The sequence below is a fragment of the Giraffa tippelskirchi genome, chromosome 11 (assembly GCF_054371585.1).
Source record: "Giraffa tippelskirchi isolate mGirTip1 chromosome 11, T2T-mGirTip1v1.2.pri, whole genome shotgun sequence".
Taxonomy (NCBI): domain Eukaryota; kingdom Metazoa; phylum Chordata; class Mammalia; order Artiodactyla; family Giraffidae; genus Giraffa; species Giraffa tippelskirchi.
In genome coordinates this window covers 100,638,230-100,659,834 of record NC_137285.1, presented here as the reverse complement: position 1 = coordinate 100,659,834, position 21,605 = coordinate 100,638,230, and the positions used below count along the sequence as shown (strand labels likewise).

Below are 21,605 nucleotides of genomic sequence, written 5' to 3'. Positions count from 1 at the left end.
CGGCCCGCGCCGCGCCTCATCTGTAGGCGCCGCCTGCGCTTCGCAGCCACTTGCTGTCCCATAATCAGCACCATTATCTCTGGATAATTTTCCCTTCTCTCGGCAATTCGGCCTGTGAAAGGAGCCCGAGGAAGGACCGGTGTTTCTGAAACTAGGAGAAGGGGGGACGTGGCCTTGATTGCAAATGAAAAATTAAGCCCGCGTGTCTCGCGTTCACGCCGGCATGATTGCGCGTCCCCCGCCCGCCCGCCCCCGGCTGCCTGAAGGGTAGCGATGCTCTCTGTCTACCTATTCTTTGGCTCGCCTCGCGTTTAGCAAATCTATAATGCCTTTAATCTCTGAAAGCCACAGCGCTTTGGCTCTAAATACCTAATCTGCTGTCGAGAGCTCCTGCAATTCGCTCTCGGCCATCCTGTTGTTGAACCCGAGGCTTTTGTTTGTCCCACCGGCGGGGCGCCACTCGGGGTGGAGCGCGCCGAGTTTGCCTTTGATCTCCCCTCTAGAGGGAGAGGGAAAAAACACAGGAGGGGCGGCTCGTGGGCTGAGTCCCCCAGCGCACCCCACAAGCGAGCTGCCCAGGGAAGTAGGAGCATCCCTCTCCCACGCAAAACCTGGCCGGCGCTGCCAAGATGACAAGCAACCAGCTCCTTCCTCCAGGAACTGAGCCGCTGTTGCGAGGAAACAAACCGATACACGAATAACTACCACACAATGGAATCAATGTCTTAATAGAGGTGTGTGCCAGATGGTGGGGGAGAGCAGAGGAGGAAGTGACTCATGTTCTCTCCGAAAGCTGATGAAAGCTTCTGCAGCCGCAGGGTGAGCAGAAGTTCATCGAGTGAGCAGGCTGAGAACCCGGCGCTCCTGGCTGGGGACAGCGGGGCCAAGAGGGTGACCTGTCCGGGAGACGGGCACGAGTGGGGTGCCAGTGAAGCTGTGAACAGGGAGTGATGGAGTGGCGGTCACTGAGGAGGCAAGGAGGGCCCCCACTTCTCGGATTAGAATCTGTTCTGACAATGGAAAAGCAATGGAGGGGCTTCATGCAAGAGTATACATACACACACAGGTAGAGATAGGGCCCTAGATATGTAGGTATATTGTGTCTGCGTGATCACTCAGTTGTGTCAGACTCTACTCTGCGATTTCATGGACTGTAGCCCTCCAGGCTCCTCTGTCCATGGGATTCTCCAGGCAAGAATACTGGAGTGGGTTGCCATTTCTATTGGGGTGGGCCAATTCGTTTGGGTTTTCCTGCAAGATGCAATAGAAAAATCCAAACAAACTTTTTGATCAGCCCAATAGATATATAGATACACATACATACACATGTATATACATCTTTATTTTAAAGTATATATTTATTCGTATTTATATGGCTATTATATGATTAAATTTATATATCATATTAGTATGCTAAAGCTGCTATAACAAAGTATTACAGACAGGGAGGGCCAGAGAGGGGCAGCAGGGAAGTTAAACAACAGAAATAGGTTTTCTCACAGTTCGAGAGGCTGGAAGTCCAAGATCAAGGTGTCTGCAGGGTTGGTTTCTTCTGAGGCCTCTCTTCTTAGTTTGTAGATGGCAGCCTTCTCCCTGTGTCCTCACATAGTCTTTTCTCTGTATGTCTGTGTCCTAATCCCCTCTTTCCCTAAGGACATCAGCCATACTGGACTAAGGCCCGCCCCTATGAGCTCTTCCATGACAGAGTGAGTGAGTAAAAGTCGCTTAGTCGTGTGCAACTCTTTGCAACCCCGTGGACCATAGCCTGTGAGGCTCCTCTGTCCATGGAATTCTCCAGACCAGAATTCTGGAGTGGGTAGCTGTTCCCTTCTCCAGGGGATCTTCCCAACCCAGGGATCGAACCCAGGTCTCCCACATTGCAGGCAGATCATTTACTGTTTGAGCCATCACTCTGAGCTACCATGATGAGCCTTTAAAAACAAATTATTGGAGTATTGTTGATTTGCCATGTTGTGTTAGTTTCTATTGTACAGCAAAGTGAATCAACAATATTTACATATATATCCCCTCTTTTTTGGATTTCCTTCCCATTGAGGTCACCACAGAACATTGAGTAGAGTTCCCTGTACTATACAGTAGGTTCTCATTAGTTATTTGTTTTATACTGGGCTGCATGCATGCTAAGTCATGCATGACTTAGCTTTAGTCATGTCCAACTCTTTTCGATCCCATGGACCATAACTCACCAGGCTCTTCTGTCCATGGGATTCTCCATGAATACTGGAGTGGGTTGCCATGCCCTCCTCTAGGGGATCTTCCAGACCCAGGGATGGAATCCGCATCTCTTACATCTCCTTCATTGCAGGCGGGGTCTTTAACACTAGCGCCACCTGGAAAACTCTAGTGGTGTGTATATGTCAATCTCAATCTCCCAATTTATCCCACCCACCCCTTTCCCCATAATAGCCACTTTAAAGGCCCTAAATCCAAATGCAGTTACATTCTGAGGTACTAGGGGTTGGGACTTCAATATGTGAATGGGGGTGAGGCACAATGGATTTACAAATTTATGGATTTTAATGTTTCTTCCAGCAGTGCTCCCCAGTCCTTAGCCTTTCCCAGCAGTGGCCTGATGGGAGGGGAGGGCACTGTTGCACATACCCTGCACCCCACTCCCCACCCAAGGCAGCAATGACGTGTGTCACCCTCTGCTTCTCCCAACCAACTCTTGGGCTTTTGAACAATTCAGCCCAGTTGTTCCACTGGTTCTGGAAGCAGCCTCTATTATCCGGTAAAACCCAGGTACCCCTCAGTTCAGAGGATTGGGGATCCCCAGAAATGCCAGGCAGATTGTGGTCTTTCCTAGAACGGAGATTCCACTCTGAAAGTGGCTCACCTCCCACCAGGATAGAGGCTGAAGCCAGATAATTGGGCTTCTTGACTCTAGTAACTGCTTATTCTCGGTCAATTAGGACTCTTCTGGTTGTAAGTGGCAAGACCACAAGACTCCAATAGGCTTAAAATCAGAAAAAGATTTTATTGGCATGTGTTCAGGCATGCTAAGTCGCTTCAGTCTTGTCTGACTCTGCAACCCTCTGAACTGTAGCCCTCCAGGCTCCTCTTTCTGTCCATGGGATTCTCCAGGCAAGAATATGGGAGTGGGTTGCCATGCCCTCCTCTAGGGGAATCTTCCCAACCCAGGAGTTGAGCCCATGTCTCCTGAGGCTCCTGGATTGCAGGTGGATTCTTTATTGCTGAGCCACTGGGGAAGCCCTTTATTGGCATTTCTAACTGCAAATTCCAGTGGGTAGATAGACCTAGATTTTCAGGAGAGGCTGGCTTCAGGGGTGTATGACATTTCCATCCAGGAGCTCTACTTTCTCTTTTTAAAAAGTTTATATTGAATTTGTTACAGCATTGTTTCCATTTTACGTTTTGGTCTTTTGGCCTCCAGGGATGTGGGATCCTAGCTCCCTGACTAGGGATCGAACCCACACACCCTGCCTTGGAAGGCAAAGTCTTAACCACTGGACCACCAGGGAAATCCCTCTGCTCTCTCTTTTTATGCCAGCTTCTTTCTCAGGCAGGGTTTAGGTGGTGGCAAGATGACTGGCCTTAGCTCTAAGTCCATGTCCTGCCAGGCCAAGTCCAATGTCACACACACAGAGAAAAGAGTTCTCAATAAGTTCATTTAAAAAAAATTATATTTGAATGTCTTGTGTCTCATTGGATCTGCCCAGGTCCCAGGAACATCTCCAAAATCATCACTCTGGCCAGGGAAATAATTGACTATTCCAGGGTACCCAGCACACCCACCCCATGGAGCCAACTACATCCGAGGCATAAGTACAAGTGATTCCACAGGGAGAAAGTGAAGTTCTTTTCCCCCAAAGAAAGCCTACTGAATGGCTGCTGGTGCGTCAAAGCCAAAAGCGTTCACTATAGAATCGGAAAGAAGAGCTTCTGGAACAAAAGCTTAGCAAACTGTCATGTATGAGACCGTCCTGGTTGAATGGTAGCACTGAATGTAATTATACTACAAGTTTCCTGCTTCTTACCTAAACTAATTTCATTTCTGTGAAGTGGAAATTTGTGTTTTTTATTTAAAAAAAAATTCTTTTCATATGCAGTTTAAAAAAGTACAGCACCATGTTAAGCAAGACCTAAAACTCTCAAGCCCCATTGGGCCACTTGACAGTCATCTGATATTGAGTCACTGACTTAACCTCTCTGCACCTGTTTTCTACCTACTCACTAGGGTTAATAAAAGCTGCTTCTCATTATGAGCCTTCAGTGAAAACATGGGCACAAAGTACTTAGCACGTAGAGCTGGTAAATGTGAGCCGTTATTTTTTAAAAGATTTCAAGACATCACAGACTCACTGCATTGGCCCTGAAAGGATGTTTCGTCTACAATTTCCAGGAAGCTGAACAAAAAGGGGGTGAGTGCTACTGCAAGGTCACACAGTTCACTAGGCACACAGGTGGTTTGGAATCCAGGATCCCTAGTTCCCAGCAGAGCCAGCTGCATCGTGTTTGAGCCAGTCTCCTGCAGCAGTCCAGGATGATAACCCCATGCTGGGGACATGAAGTCCCCAAACCCAGTCTCTTTGAGCATCTGCCTGGGAGGTGAGCTGCATCTTTGCCTTTGTAGTCTCCTCTATGGTGAGGGCAAAGCTCTTGTGCCCGAGCTCTGGAGGCGTGATGGTGTGTGTGTGTGTGTGTGTGTGTATGTGTGTACTTGCACATGTGTGCTCTGGCCCCACCACTGAGACTTGGCTCTCTGAGGAAACAGCTGTAATCATGAAGCAGGGAGCAGCCACCAGCCTGACCCCGAACCTGTGTCATCTCCACAGCCCAGGAGTCATCACTTTGCCAGAATGGCCCCATGCACCCCATGGTTTCAGGCCCCAAAGAGACAAGTGGAGAATCTTGTTAAGGGCTACAGTTCCTGACAAGAGTCCACTTTCCTCTGAACCGGGCAAGAGAGGAATGTGCCTGTGATTCTTGTCTTCTCATGAGAAGACATAAGATCTTACTCTGGTTATTTAGTGGGTAGATGCCAACGTCCAACCTTGATACACCCAGGGCCCCGGGCCTGCAGAATGCTGGTGCCCTGCGCCCAGCTCACCGAATGTCTACACATGTCTTTGGAGAGGACACGGTGTGTAAAGTCAGGCCCCCTCTGCCTCATCCTGACCAGGCGTTTGCCTGGGCCAAGTTCCCGGTCCTTTCCAAACCTGTTTCTTGACCTGTGAAATGGAGATAAGCAAGCTGTCTCAGAGTTGCCATCTGATATAACAAAATACCATGGACTAGGTGGCTTCTAAAGCGCACAAATTTATTTCTCATAGTTCTGGAGACTGGAAGCCTCCAGATTAAGATGCCAACAGATTCTGTGTGGGGAGGGCCCATTTCCAGGTTCATGATGTTCAGTTGCTAAGTCATGTCCAACTCTATGTAACCCCATGGACTGCAGCACACCAGACTCCTCTGTCCTTCACTGTCTCCCAGAGTTTGCTGAAATTCATGTGCATTGAGATGGTGATGCTATCTAACCATCTCATTCTCTGCCGCCCCCTTCTTCTTTTGCCTTCAATCTTTCCCAGCATCAGGGTCTTTTCCAATGATTTGGCTCTTTGCATCAGGTGGCCAAAGTATTGGAGCTTCAGCTTTAGCATCAGTCCTTCCAATGAGTATTCAGGGTTGATTTCCTTTAGGATTGACTGGTTTGATCTCTTTGCAGTCCAAGGGACTCTCAAGAGTCTTCTCCAGCACCACAATTTGAAAGCACCAATTCTTTGGTGCTCAGCCTTCTTTATGGTCCCACACTCATATTATACAAGATTACTGGAAAAACCATAGCTTTGACTATACGGACCTTTGTCAGCAAAGTGATGTCTCTGCTCTCTAGGTTTGTCATAGCTTTCCTTCCAAGGAGCCAGTGTCTTTTAATTTCATGACTTCAGTTACTATCCACAGTGATTTTGGAGCCCAAGAAAATAAAATCTGTCACTGCTTCCACTTTTTCTCCTTCTATTTGCCATGAAGTGATAGGACTGGATGCTATGGTCTTAGTTTTTTGAATGTTGAGTTTTAAGCCAGTTTTTTCACTCTCTTCTTTTGCCCTCATCAAGAGGTGCTTTAGTTCCTCTTCGCTTTCTGCCATTAGAGTGGTAGTATCTGCATATCTGAGGTTGTTGATGTTTCTCCCAGCAATCTTGATTCCAGCTTGTGATTCCTCCAGCCCGGCGTTTCCCATGATGTACTCTGTATATAAGTTAAATAAGCAGGGTGACAATATAAGGCCTCGTCATACTCCTTTCCCAGGTTCATAGATGAAGTCTTTCGGCTATGTCCTCACATGGCAGGAGGGATGTGGGAGCTTCTGGGGCTTCATTTATAAGGGCATTCGTCCCATTTCTGAGGGCTCCACCCTCAGGATCTAATCACTTCCCAAAGCTCTCTCCTCTGATATCACCGCATCCGGGGTTGGGAGCTCAAAAGATGAATTTGGGGAGGGGCACAAACCTTCAGTCCGTAGCAGATGCCGTGAGGAGGAAATGAAATAATGCAGGTGAAAACTACTTTGTAAGCCATAAAGTACTATATGGTGCTATGGCTGGGATGAAGTCTTGAAAACTGATGCCAGGAAAGCGACTGGACATGCTCCAGAGGGAGACAATCACCGTCTTGGGCAGGTGATCAAACTGGGCTAAGGAGTGGCAGTGAAGCATGTCAGGGAGGCCAGGGTGCCCCAGAGCCATGGGAGACAAGCTTGAGTCAGTGTCCTGCTCCATCCGTTGTGGCTGATCCCTTCCCCCTGATACACACATGATGACCTACACACACACACACACACACACACACGCACACACACACACACACACACACTTTCCCCAGCAATGGCAGCTTCAGCTAGAAGCCACTCTGGGAAGAATGGAGAAGGCTAATCAAAGTGTCACAGTATCTCCACCGTGACCAACTGTTACCCCAGAGAAGGAGACACTGAGGCAGATCCCCTAAATGGGGGGCTCCTAGGGAGAGAAGACCTCCAAATCCTGTCATATGGGCCCCCTGGTTCTCAAACCTGCCTGCGCATCACAAACATTTCGGGAGCTTTGGAAAAGCAAACACACGGCTCCACAGGTCCTACCCAGACTCCTCTAAATCAAGATATCTGAAGGTGGATCCTAGGACTCTATAATTCTATTATTGTTGCCGTTTAGTCACTAAGCCATACCCGACTCTTTGCAACCCCATGGACCGTAGCCCACTAGGCTCCTGTGTCCATGGGATTTCCCAGGCAAGCATCCTGGAGTGGGTTGCCATTCCCTTCTCCAGGCGATCTTCCTGCTATAATTCTGTAAATGGTCCCAAATGATTCTGCTACACAGCAAGCTGGAAATCCCTAATAGAATGACCATTGACTCATGAAGACAGCATCATAAGCAGCCCCTCTTTCTCCTGAGTGTCCCAGCCCTTAGCAACAATCTGTCCCTCCTAGGCCCCTGTGTCAATTGCTTCTGAAAACAGAAATGAGCCTTCTTCAAAGATTTATGTAACTCCTGGCAGACTGAGCTGCCAAGTCCCTGGAAAGGCTGGCATGAGGGGTGGCAGCTCCCACCCCCTCTGGACAGCTGGATGGGCAGGGTTTCTGGAGCGGGCGTGCCCACTGGGGCTGGGGCTCCTGTCTGCAGATGCCCATGTTTACCCAGGGCGAGCTGGAAAGACCTGGATGCTGAGCCTGGTTCTCGGGAATTTGGACAGCTGTCCCTGGACAGCCACCAGGACTCTGCCTTCCAGACCGAGACGGAGAACGGAGCACGTGGCCTCTGTGCGGATACTACAGGTAAGTGGCTTGGTCTTCCTGGTGTTTTCTGCCAGACCGGCATCTGTCACCTTACATTATTGTCATCTTCCATTTAGGTCCCTGCACTGTGATTCTTTTTTAAATAAATAAATAAAAAAGGCAAGAGAAGCAGTCTGTGGCAGGGCTCCAAGCTTCTCTTAATTGCAAATACCCTTAAGTACCACTTCCCTGGGGCTGCAGGCCCTGTCTGTTAGTCAGGACTGCTTCAGCCCGACTGATTTTTAATAGGCATGTGGTAATTTTCAGCCTCTTCTAACTTTCCTTTTTGTTCACCTGCAAATCCTGGCGTGCCCTCATCCTGTGCAGGGGATCTCAAATTATTAGAAGGAAGCTGCCTCTTTCTTTCATCTTTATATTTAAAAGAAAGAAGCAGAAATGGTGGATGATAGAAGAGGGGAGGGAAAGAGAGAGAGGGAGAGGGTGGGGAAAGGAGTGACTGAAATGGAAGTGATTGAAACTGGTTCACAGGTGGGGCTGGTATTGGAGCAATAGGACTGTGGGAGTTGATCGGATATTGAAATGACGATGGACTCACTACCCTGAGGCTTTCACTCACTCCTCTTGCTCTTGTCCATCCCTTGAAACCTCATGGGCCTAGAAAGAGTTCACACTCTTGGTCTTTTTTTTCTTTTTAAAATTTTTCATATTGAGGTATAGCCAACATACCATAGGATATTAATTCCAGGCCTAGACACTAAAGGGTCAAGGCCCCTGGCACAACAGGGGCCTTTCAAGACCATGCTGAGCCTTAAGGCATTTGTTCTGCTTGGTTGGTGCCCTTGCCTTGGAGGATGCTAAATATTTTGAATATCACCTTGGGCCAAAGCATGCGAAAAAAATGGGGGAAGTTTTGCTCTTTCTCTTAGGGGAGATGGAGAGAAGAATGGGGAAATAAAAACCAAAAATGGAAGTGGCAATCAGGAGGCAGCATCCCAATGGGGCAGGTCAAGTATGCTTTGTGTGACTCGGTTTCAGCCTTTGCAAAATGGGCCTGAGCATATCTGTAGCCATAGCACTTGGGAACAATGCAAGTCTGTCATCAAAGATCCCAGCCCTCCATGAGAGCCCCAAGGCCTTGCTCTGGGAGAGTCTGGCTTGGAGTGGGTCTGTCTCCCAAGGAAGCAGGGCTGGCCCCAGGCAGTGCCTGCTGCTGACTTCTTGTAGCTAGGAGAGGTGATGTCTGTGCAGGAGATGCAGAAAGCCCTGGGAGAGTCAATATCAGAAACTGCTGGACTGATGCAAAATACACTTGCTAAATTGCCCAGGTGCCCTAGGAAACAGTTACACAGTAATATGGAGGGAGTGAAGGCCAGGAGATGGGAATTGTTCTGGACACTTCATTCTTCCCTGACTCAATAGACCTTCTCTCCTGTGATTGCCAGGCAAGTAAACCTGGCCAGCCTGAGCCCGGCAGGGTCACCAGGGACCCAAAAGCAGGCTCGTCACTCTCTGAAGGCAGTGGCAGCTCTGAAGGGGAGGCATGGGCAGGGAAGTAAGTGGAGCTGAGGAGCCCAAAAGCTTTGGGCCTTGAGTCCCACCACCTGGTGACCACTCAGTAGAGTTAGAGCCCTGGAGGCTGGCTGGACTCTTTCCATTGTTTGAAAAAGAGGATGAGGAGAGCTGCGGAGAGATTCACCCCGATTGCCCCCACATACAAACCCATTTAGGCTTAGTTTCTATGGCTCAAACCAAGTGGGAAACACCACCTAAGACTCAGTGATACTGTACCTCCTCATTCCCTTAGGGCTGTCTATGCATCACCCCTGTTAGAAAGAGAATGGCATTCGGAGCCGGACACAATTGGGACTTCTGCTTGGAGACTGCATACTCTGGACCTCACTGAGTCCCAGCTGCCTACTCTGTAAAAATGGGGTCAGTGGTCACCACAGCCAGGTCGTGGGGAATCACTGAACTGGAGGAAGAATCTACATGGCACCCGGGCCACGGTGAGCACTCAGGCAGTGAGCCGCCCCCTTCTCTCTGCACGCCGCCTTGTGGTCATCCACTCCTGCAGCCTCAGCCTCCTTTCTGTAAAGTGTGGATGCTGATACCCATCTCCCAGGGCTGTCGGGAGGAGGAAGTGGACATGGGTGCAAAAGGCCTGGCACTGTAGGTGCCAGACAGATGGAGGCTGCCTCTCTCCCTTTATCCCATCTCCCTGCTTGTTCCCTTCCAGCTTAGAAACAAAACAAATGTGTTCATTTATTTATTTTTGGGTGCATCGGGTCTTAGTTGAGGCACGTGCGATCTTTGTTGTGGCATGCAGGATCTTTCACTGTGGCGTGCTGGCTTCTCTCCAGTTGTAGCGTGTGGGTTTAGTTGCTTTGCTGCATGTAGGATCTTAGCTCCCCAACCAGGAATCAAACCGACGTCCCTAGCGTGTGAAGGCAGCTTCTTAACCACTGGACCATGAGGGAAGTCCTGCCCTTCCAGCTTTGATCCTAGAGGATCCCAACCTTCCTCTCTAGAGATGGAATTCTGGTTATCTGGGGTTTGGGGATGTGCAATCAATCCATACGCGTTTCTGACCAGAAACAGCATTCTGCCCCAGGCTCAAGGAACACTGGCTCCATCTGCTGTCATCTGGCTTCCCTCCCGGTTCCCTGTTCTGTCTCAGCAATGCCTGACCTTGCTCTTCCCCAGTACCTCTCTCTCCTCTGGGGCCCAGAGCCCCATCCCCGCCAGTAATCCTGGCTCTTGGCTGCCCCACGCCCAAGGCAGATGGTGTTGAGTAATGGGGCTTCTTCCTCGGTTGGATGGGCCAGCAGAGGCAGAGCTGACTTCAGCATCATGCTGGCATGTGGCTTTTTGGAGCTTAGCACTTTCTCTTCCTTGTGATCTGGGTGGGGAAGGGGGAGGGAAGCGGGGATGACAGTTTTGGAGTCTTTCCTGCAGCAGGGGTATTTGTGGGCAGATTGCTTTCTGAGCCTCCAACTTCCCTGCCACTGAACTTCCCCCGAAGACATCTCTCTTTGTTTGCCTGTATTTCACTCTGTTGGTGTCTAAAAGGCTTCTTCCATGTGCTTTTATATATTCATTTGAAATGACTCCTCCAATATTTAATCTTTATCAGAACCGGGAAGCCTGGTATTTATTTTGCAGGTCAGTTGCTCATCCATTTTCCTTGAGGCCTCTGGCAGGAGGCTGGAGAGCCCGATGCCCCCAGGGGGTGCTGCCATCAACATTACTCCTGGTGACAGGAGGACAAATCAAAGCCCTGCAGGCTACCGGGGAGAAGATAAATCTGGCAAAAGCCTAATGAGTAAACTTGCCTCGGCAAGAGAGGGCCTCCAAGATTATGGGGTGCAGGGGGATCATCTTCCAGGAGGCTGGAGTGAGCAGGCATGTGGTTGACATGGGTTGGGTTTTTCCAGTGAGGCACTGGGCACCAGAGTTTAAACTTCCAGGCAGTGGCAAAAGGCAGTGAGCAAGGATGTCACTTCTCAAAGCATCTGGCTTTTATCTCCCATTGGAGAGAAGCCCAGGAATGTACTTACACTGCAGCATGAGGAATTTGGGTTAGATACATGAAAGGATTTTTAGAGGATAAGCCTTGACCAGATACTTACAAAAAGTAGCAAAATAGCTTTCTTTTGTAGTTCCAGGGAGGTGGTGCTAGTGGTAAAGAACCCACCTGCCAATGCAGGAGACATAAGAATGCGGGTTTGATCCCCTGGAGGAGGGCATGGTAACCCACTCCAGTGTTCTTGCCTGGAGAATCCCATGGACAGAGGAGCCTAATGGGTTATAGTTCATATGGTTGCAAAGAGTCGGACATGACTGAAGTGACTTATCACGCACATAGGTCCAGGGATGGGTTAGAATGCACACTCATATGTCTAAACAGGGGAACGGTCATCTATTTCATCTCCAGATATGTATGGAACACCTATCTTGTATGGGCACAGTGCTAAGTTCTTAGAATATAAAGATAGTGCCTGATTGCAAGAAACTTACAGGGGTACCTGAAAACCTGGATGGCAGTTTTCTTTTAAATCTCCTACTTAATTTCATTTGATTAGAAGTGGTTGCTTAGAGCCTTGTGTTAGGGAAAATTGGAACTCTTCATCTAGGTTTAGGAAGAAAGCATGTAGAAATCATTTAGCAATGTCTGCACTGGTACAGCATGGTCAGTGGTGTCTGTTGGCCCTGCCAAAGGAAAGGGACATATCTAATTCAGCAAAGATGCTTCAGGCAGCTTCCAGGTGCCCAGTCCTATGCTAGGAACTTGGGGGGAAGGGTGAGTGTAAGTCTTCAGGCAGACTCCCACCTAGTTGGGAAAATACAGGAAATAGTGATGAAACACTGTTAATCAGCACTGTCTATTCCTCAATGAGGGGAGCTGGAGGAGCTCATGGAAAAGGGAAGTACAGGGGAACTGGAATTCTTGGGAAGGCTTCTTGAAGCGGCAAGGGAGAAGGGGAACTTAGCAGAGGACCCAGGGAAGCCCACCTGGAACATCAATATTCCACCATCAAAAGCTGTTCTGGAAGAGCAGATGAGAAAGGAGGGACTGAGGAGGACAGGAAAGCCCAAGTGAGCCAGCGTGTTCTTCCTTTCTTTTAACTTTCTCTGCCCTCTTCTCTCAGAAGCCTCTCTGGCTGGGAGCAGCCGGCCTGGGCTGGTGGATTTCAAAGCGCTACCTGGGTGGAGGGAGCTGTTTCTGGGGAAGCGGTGCTGACCCCGCTCTTGCAGGCATGTGATGAATATTTTATAGCCCAGATGTAATCCTGGCCACAATTTTCTCCTTCCCCTTGCCAGCACCCCTCTCCTCGCGGTCCTCCACCTCCACCCCAGCTCCAGTCCCCAGCCGCTCCCAAGTCAGGAAAATCAGTCAAAACATTTATCAGAAATCGGTATGAACCAGCCAAGCGCTGTGAAGAGCTAATCTGTGCAGAGCTAATAAGAATGAACAAAGTCACCACAGACTTCGCCATGGGCATCGCTGATAAGGATTTGTCAGAAGAATTGCAGGTAAAGATCAGAACAGCCCCGGGAAGTGGAATGCAAATACCTCCCTTCCCAGGGCTCTGCCAGCGCCCCCTCTGCGCTGCGGGTGGACCAGAGGCTCCAGAGCAGTCAGAAACTCACCCGGGGGTGGGGCAGGAAGGGAAGACAGCCAGACAGGGGTCCTGCAGAGAAGTGGGGCATAATCAGCTGGGCTGGTGGCAGCATGCACGTGGACAGGGGTGGGGAGCAGAGGGTGGGAAGGGGAAGGGAGAGTTGCTTTCCTCCACTCCCTAGCAGAGGGACCATGGTGTGCAGGCTAATGATGGGGGATTACATACAGAAAATAAGCTGAAACTCCAGTACTTTGGCCACCTGATGCGAAGAGCTGACTCATTTGAAAAGACCCCGATGCTGGGAAAGATTGAAGGCGAGAGGAGAAGGGGACAACAGAGGATGAGATGGCTGGATGGCATCACCGACTCGATGGACGTGAGTTTGAGTAAACTCCAGAAGCTGGTGATGGACAGGGAGGCCTGGCGTGCTGCAGTCCTTGGGGTTGCAAAGAGTCAGACACTACTGAGCGACTGAACTGAACTGAAGATCCCAAACAACTGGGATAGTGCTGAAGACCGGAAGAAGGTTTGGGAATTGCCTACCTGGAAACAGTGATGGCCAGAGTGAGGTCCGTGAGTCAGACAGACATGGCTGAGAATCCCAGTTCTGACAGTTTCTTGCTGCTGAGACCTTAAGACAGTTGTTTCACTTCCCTGAGCCTCAATTTTCTCATCCATCTATACAACTAGTATTACGTACTTCGTAGGACCACTCGTGAGAATTAGACAAGGTAACATTCCCATGGGCACGGCACCGTGAGTGGCACAGAATAAGGCTCAAAAAATATTAGCTGTTGTCCTGTAATCAGCTTTACAGGCAGTTTTGCCTAAAGACAACTTATAACCTAATGGTGTCATCCAGGCATAGGCAAACTTTTTCTGTAAAGGCTAAATAATATATATTTTAGACTTTCAGGCCATATGATCTCAAATGCAATTACTGAACTCTCTTACTAGAGCACCATTGCAGTCACAGATAAAACTAGCATGGCTGTGATCCAATTAAGCTTTATTTTAAAGCACAGCTTTACTATAAGGCTTCCCAGGTGGCTCAGTAGGTAAAGAATCCACCTGCAATGCAGGAGACACAGGAGATACTGGTTCAGTCCCTCAGCTGGGAGGATCCCCTGGAGGAGGGCATGGCAACCCAATGCAGTATTCTTGCCTGGAGTATCCCATGGACAGAGGAGCCTGGCGGGCTATAGTCCATGGAATTTCAAAAGAGTGGGACGTGACTGAAGCGACTGAGCACACACACATAAGAACCAGTAAGCCAGCTAGATAGGTTCTGGGGGCTATCATTTCTCTAGTGTAATTGGTCTGCAAACTCTTTTTTGAATACCTTTAAAATAAATATTTACTTATTGTGGCATTTGGGATCTAGTTCCCCAACCAGGGATAGAACCCAAGACCCCTGTATTGGGAGCTCAGAGCCTTAGCTACTGGATGACCAGTGAAGTGCCAATCTGAATATCTCATGGGGACTTCAAAGGGAGACCAAGGGCCAAGGTGCCTTTGAGCCAACAGGCTGCCTGCAGAGGCTGGAGGTAGCTGGAGGGGTGAGAACCCACAATTTTCAGGCTGTGGATAGGGCATGGGTGGAGGGCAAAGTCTAATCAATCTCTGAGAGGATTTCCCTATAAATGAGACATTACTGTCCTGACTGCATTATGTTTCCCCTCTATGCATCTCCACTGCAAAGTTTATTGTGGGGCTGATGCATTTTTACTGCATCTCCTAAAAGTAGACACATTTTCATCTTTTTCTTGAAATACATATCGTTAAATCTCTCTACCAATTCCTTCTGGCTTATTGGACTCGGGAGCAAGCTGTGAAGAATGATTTGTTTTCAGGCCACAAAGCCACCCCCAAGACAGGCCTCTGTCACACCCCTGTAGCCACAGGGGAGAGTCAAAGTAGGCAGAGAGGGAGGCTTTGGTGTGGGTGTAAATGAGGTTTTGGAATAACATTGGTTTCCCGTTCCCTCACATGTTTTAAAATCTGATAGTTTTCTCAAGTGCTGAACTTGCCACTCTCCCAGTGCAATAATATTGTCTTGCATTTGTGTGGGGCTTTACAGCTTAGAAAATACTTTCAATATATATATTACCTCTCAGTCCTCACCACCACTCTGTGAAGAAGCCAGCAGATCCATAAAAATTGTTTCTGTATCACAGAGGGATAAACAAGACTCAGAGTGTCTGATCTAGGACATTTGGACACCCGTGCAAGATCAGAAGAGGTAGGGAGAGGGTGTGGGAGGTGAATAGTGACCCCCGAAGATATTGCGTCTTAATTGTGGAAGCCGTGAATATGTCCTTATTTGGAAAAAGGGACTCTGCAGATGTGATTAAGGATTCTGAGATGGGGGACATTATCCTGAATTTTCCCCTGTGGAAACTGCCCTGGAGAACAACTCCTGCCCCGGAAGGGTCAGGCTTACGGAGATGATGCTGAGCTTAGCCAATCAGTTGATACGAAATGAGCCTTTGGTGAGATGCTCAGAACTTCACAGAGAATTGGAAACGGTGGTCCACACCCTCAAGATGCTCACGGCCTGGCTCAGAAAGAAAGAGACACAGGCTTGAAACAATTAGCCACGGGAACAGGACAGTGCTTGATGAAGTGCCTGCCTATGACATATGCACCTCAATTCCTGAGTTCATCAAGCTTCTAGCACAGCTTGGAAAATGCCCTGGCTTCTCCATGGAGGGTCCAGGAAGAGGACCGAGCCCTGTATGGACTGCTTGTCCCCCCAAGAGCCTCTGAGACCCTTTGCTTTAGACATATTATTGGTGTAAAGCAATGCACTCTACAGTCCAGGCGTTGTCCTCCTGTTTTGAGGATGGAAGTGACCATGTCCAGGCAGGGTCAGTGACCAAGTGCCAGATGTCCAGGCTCTACCCAGTGGAGGGGATGGTGAGGGTGACATTAGATGTGATCTCAAGGAGGAGGTAGGGGCAATAAAGAGAAGAGTGAAAATAAATTAAAACAGAATTGGTTTCTTGTGTCTAATGGAGCTTTTCTTTCTCTGTGTCTTTTTGTTTTTTTCTGAAACAGCATTTGGCATATGTAATAAGATACTGTCTGAAGCCACTCCAAGGAGTTGGAACTAAACTAAAAAAAAATGGAGTGGGAGGGGGCTCAGCTTCTTGTGAACTTCCCCCAAATTCCCAGGGTCCCAGGGAAGTGTCAGCTATCCTAGGACCACCTTGATGTCCAATCCTGGGCAGCCCAGGTAGGAGCGCTCTACCCTCTGACCCAGGCTTTCCTGGTGGCTCAGTGGTAAAGAATCCACCTGCTAATGCAGCAAACGTGGGTTTGATCCCTGGGTTTGGAAGATCCCCTGGAGAAGGAAATGGCAACCCACTCCAGTATTCCTGCCTGTGACATCTCAGGACAGAGGAGCCTGGTGGGCTACAGTCCATGGGGTTCCAAAGAGTCAGACAGATTAAACAACAGACTACAAACCCTCTGGCCCACCTCTGGGAAAGTGGGCAAAACCCCAAATGTAAATATCTTAATTGGCATCTCATTAGTACAAGCTGAAAAGCCCATTGTTATGGAAGAGAAATCTCCCAATCCCCCACCAATTAATCTTTGGCTACTGGAGGCTCCTGCTCACCGTGCTCACCCTATCAATAGGGGCCTGGGGCTCTGGAGCAAGCTGGGAAGGGGGAAAGAGTGACAGGCAGGATCTCTGAGCTGGAGGACTCCATCCTCCTGGGGTCCCGGCTCTGGCTACCCTCCCTGGGTAGTGTCCCCCCTGCAAGTGCAAGGAAGACGCCTGCTGCTGGGTCATCCCGTGGGCAGTGCAGAGGGGGATGCTGTGGAAGACAGGATGGGTGGTAGACAGCTATGATGCACACCCGTGGTTTCTTTTTTTTGCGCAGGTCGTGGGGGCCAGCGGTCAGAGGCATCTGAGTACTTTGCTGGTAGAATGGGGAGTCCCCACATTCTGAGTCTTGTTGGGACACAGATCATGCTCTTCTCTTTAAAAAGGGACAATTCTAGCTATTGCTTCCCAAGCAGGGTGGGCACGTGTCCTCCGGTGGGCCAGTCTGGTCCTCCCACCTTAGACTGATCCGCTCAGTGTCAAAGACAGAACAAGGGAGATCCGGGGGACGGAGGTTCATGAAGCTGATGGTGACGCTGCTGCCCTCCGAGGAGGGCCAGGCATCTCTTTAGTTTCTAATTCTGTGGCTGCATGGTCACCCATTTCCAAGCCTGATTTTCCTGATGACCTTCCTGAAAACTGGGCACTCCTGGACATCTTTTAAATACATTCATTTTCTGCTAAATCTGCCAGAGTTGGTTCTCTTGCTTGGAGCTAACACATCTGAGTACAGTCATGCATTTCAGCGGACAGAACAGGAGGCCAGGAGGGAAATTCAGATTTCTGGAGAACATAGCATGGACTGGGCTCTGGAATTGTTCCATCTGATTCTTACAAAGCTCTTTGAAATACCTGATGAATCATTTCCTACACTTTCTAGTTGAGGAAGCCGTGGGCTGTACAGTAAGTGGCAGATACCCTTTGAAATCCAGGTTGCTGCCTTCCTCGCCCAGGTTTTGCTCCATGTCATGCCCCTCCAGGTCCTTTCGCCCCCACCCCCACCATGGCCCGACCAAAGGGAGTATGTGTCATGCTTTTGGACTGCCCCCTCTTTCTGGACCATCCCCAGTCATATTTTAGGAGTTGATGTACACTTTTCCTGGGAAGTTCCCCCAAGATCCCACACCCCAGGTCAGATTTGACGCCCCTCTTCCCTGTTCCAGCAGTGTCTGAGCCGGTCCTGTCCTAGCACAGCCCCTCTCCTCTCTGATGTTGCCTGCTCATCTTTAGAGACAGTACGTTCCTTAAGCCCAGGGATGACGCCTTTGACTCACTGCTCTCCTAACGTTGGCATCTAGCATTATACCTCACACTTTTTGAGTGGCTCAATAAGTGCTTTTCAAATTAAATTAATAAATCATCCAAGTCTGGGCAATACAGATAAAACAGAGTAGCTACATTTTTCACTACAAGAGGCACCATCTGACCCAATAGAGGGACATCTCCTTTGTGTTTCCGTGGTAGAACCCAGAGGCGGAAATGGTCTGGTTATGTAGAGGCCTTTGTTCTAATGAGGATGATTCAAAGATGAATTCAGGGCTGGGATCTTCTATAGACAAGCCTCCATTGGCCCTGGGGCTGGTCAGTAGTGAAGATTTGCTGTGGGGCCGAGGCAGTGGTGGTAGCTGTGCCTGTTCCTGTCTGCACATTGCCTCTTTGTGAGTTCATACAGGTCCTCTGGGTGATGGCGGATGCCTGTGATACACTTCACATCTCCAGTTTTCCACTCATACCTCCTGAGAATGGCCCAGCTCCATGAACTTTTCTGGAAAATGAATTTTAAGACACCAGGGCAAAGGAAAGCAGCCCGAGGGATGGTGAGAGTGGTTGGAGTGCTTGTCACTCAGCTTAGCTCCCTCACTGGGCTGTGCTGACATTCTGGCTACAAGAGACACTTTGCCTGTAGGTGGCGCTGCCTCGGCCAGTCGGTTCCGAGAGGCCACATCTGCATGTCTGCATTCAGAAAAACTTTTGATCAGGTGAGCACTCCATAAACATGACTCAAAAGACTGTCCCAGGCCACCTGTTCTGCATCCACAGGTGGCCTTGGGAGCAGCTCTTGTCTGAGAGAACTTCTCTCCGTTTCATTATAAAACTCCACTTTCTGTGGCCCAAGGTCTCCACCTGCCTGGAGCTCAGCTGCATGAGGCGGGGGAGAAGACTGTCCTTGGATTGTTCTCATCACTAAGTAATTTCCAGGCAGCTAGGCGGGAGTCTCGGAACCATGCGAAGTGTTGTCTGGAGAAATCTTGCCCAGATATAACATTGAGACAACATTTAAAACCTCATTTAAGTGAACACAAAGAGAGGGCTCCTGGGTAAAAGAGACTTAATTAATCTCGTTTCTGTGTAGATACTTTTAATTAAATGTAACTCCACATTCCTTCCAAATAGATTGGAAGGGCCGGGCAGTCTTGCCACTTGGTGGGGCTGAGCTGAGGGAGGCCAGCAGGTGGGTTCAGGTAATCAGAGGCATTGGGAAGTGCGCTGCCAGCCCAGGGCTAGAAAGCTGGGATGCAGCCCGCCTCCTCCTCTCTCTGTCTCCGAAGCCAGATGTCCCTCCAAGTATTGGCTCTGCCTTCCCACCAACCCTTGAACGCCTCCTCTCTCTTCATCCCCCAAGCTCAGCTTAGGGGCAGGCCCTTGACATCCGTCTCCCAGGGTGATGGCAACCATCTCTTCATTTCTTCCTATTCCCAGACTCCATCTCTTTTAGCCCATTCTTTAAAAAAAGATTTTTATTTATTCATTTTTGGCTCTGCTGGGTCTTCTTTGCCACATTACTCTCTAGTTATGGTGCCCAGGCTTCTCACTGCGGTGGCTTCTCTTGTTTCGCAGCAGGGCTCTAAGGCACATGGGCTTTAGTAGTTGCGGCACATGGGCTCAGTAGTTCCCAGGTTCTAGAGCACAGGCTCAATTGTTGTGGTTCATGGGCTTAGTTGCTCCACAGCACATAGGATCCTCCCCGACCAAGGATCAAACCTGTGTCTCCTGCACTGACAGGCAGATTCTTTACCACTGAGCCACCAGGGAAGCCCTCTTTTAGTTCATTCTAATTCATCCAACTAAATGACTCTTTGTTTCCTACATCTATAACTCTATTTCTGTTTTGCAGATAAGTCATTTGTACCCTTTTTTTAGATTCTACATATAAGTGATATCATATGATATTTGTCTTTATCTGACAGTTCACTCAGTGTAACAACCTCTAGGTCCATCTATGTTGGTGCACATGGCATTATTTCCTTCTTTTTTGTGGCTGAGTAATATTCCATTGTATGTAAATGACTCTTCTTAAATTCTTACTTTCACTGTAACTATTACACCCCTGGTCAATAGCTCAAAATAACTTCCAATGTTCAGGTTAAATGCAAGATTTTCCTCTTGGAGTGGCCAGAGTAGGGTATCTTGGAAGTTTGCTCAAGTTGAGGAGTGGCTATAGTGTCTGGAGAAGAAAACAAGATGAGGTAGATCCAAGAAGTTTCCTGGTGTGGAACTAACCAGAGTCAGGCAGACCATACAAGTCCACTTGAAGAGTCTGGGTACAGCGGGTTTTAGATCTGAGGCAGCCGAAACTGAGACATCTAAAAGAGAGGCAGAAATCCAACTGTAGGTGATACTTAGAGAAACTTTTTGATCCTTGAGAAGTTAACCACAGGGAATTTTTATACGGTAATTGCTGCCTTGGACAAAGAGGAGAGACCAATTTGGTATGGAGAGAGAGTTACACTATAGCTGTGGCAAAGATTGGTTGTTCATCAATACCTATGTTTCTCCTTTTAATCCTGGCATGGTTCAACCACCATTTTGTGTTTGTTTGTTTGTTTTTACCTTGTCTCAACTTACCTGCTGATAAATGGGGTCAATGAAATTTGGGTGTCAGCGATGTATGCCACTTCCAGATCCAGCCCCGAAAGTCACCTCTGAGGCCTTCTACATGACGTCTTTTGCTCAGCATCTGGCTGAATGAAGTGGATCCATGAGAGGACTCCAAGGCTCTAGAGAATGACAAAGACATTATATCGATGGATCCTGAGTCTCTGAAGCAGAACTCCCAACTGTACCACCACATTGGATTGTGATGTGATCTCACTCATGCACTATGTCAAGCCACTGAGCTTTGGGGATTGTTTGAGGCAGCAGTTACTCTGTCCTGACTGATACATTAGGTATCCTACATTAGGTATATATTAGGAACACATAGAAGAAAAAGAAGCAGGTGGGCTGGACCACATTTAGCCTCTACAGTGAAGGCTTGTGAAGGTTGCTTCATAAGGATAGAGCCATCTCTCAGCCTTATCAGCTTCTGTGGGCCCTTCTTCTCTGTTCCCCTATAAACTTGAGGTGGCCCCTGATGACTAGCAGAAGAGGAGGAGAGTTAGCGTAACTGTGTTAGTCAGATTTCTGCTGTGATGCTACTGCAAAGCTACCAGTTTACAACAAGTGGCATTCACAGGCCTCGCTCACAGATTTGTTTGTAGGTAGGGTGGCAGCCCTGCTTCAGGCTGAGGACTGTGTTCAGATCTGCTCCACATGTCTCCAGTTCTGGGATCGCAGCCTCGTGGCAGATGGCGGAGGCACAAGCCACCAGGCTAAACCACGTAGGCAGGCTTCAGCTCCCACTCATGGTGCATCCACTCACATCCCATTCATCAAAGCAAGTCACGAGCCCAGAGTCAATCAAGTGGAGATGTTTACCCTGCAGTCTGTGAGACTCGGCAGAGTCTGAAGGGAAGAAGGATTGTGGAGAAATCATATAATGTACAAGGACCATCTTTAATAAGGCATTGTGTGTGTGTGTGCTCAGTCATGTCTGATTCTTTGTGACCCCCATGGACTGAAGCCCACCAGGCTCCTCTGTCCATGAAATTTTCCAGGCAAGAATAGTGGAGTCGATTTCCATGCCCTCCTCCAGGGGATCTTCCTGACCCAGGGATCGAACCTGCATCTCAAGTCTTCTGCATTGGCAGGCAGGTTCTTTATCATAGTGCCACCTGGGGTATGTGTATCTGAACCACTTTGCTGTATTCCTGAAACTAACACAACATTTCAACTATACTTCAGTTAAAAACAGTCTTAGTTTCTCATCCTG

General features: G+C 48.7%; 1 long non-coding RNA gene across 1 annotated transcript; it reads left to right on the top strand.

Annotated features, from left to right (window-relative positions):
* Positions 1-526: 526 nt before the first annotated feature.
* On the top strand, positions 527-20,574 carry LOC145527935 (uncharacterized). The gene is made up of 4 exons (XR_014070010.1): positions 527-819; positions 7,680-7,813; positions 9,579-9,780; positions 18,186-20,574. It is a non-coding gene; the product is annotated as an uncharacterized LOC145527935 (long non-coding RNA).
* Positions 20,575-21,605: the final 1,031 nt, after the last annotated feature.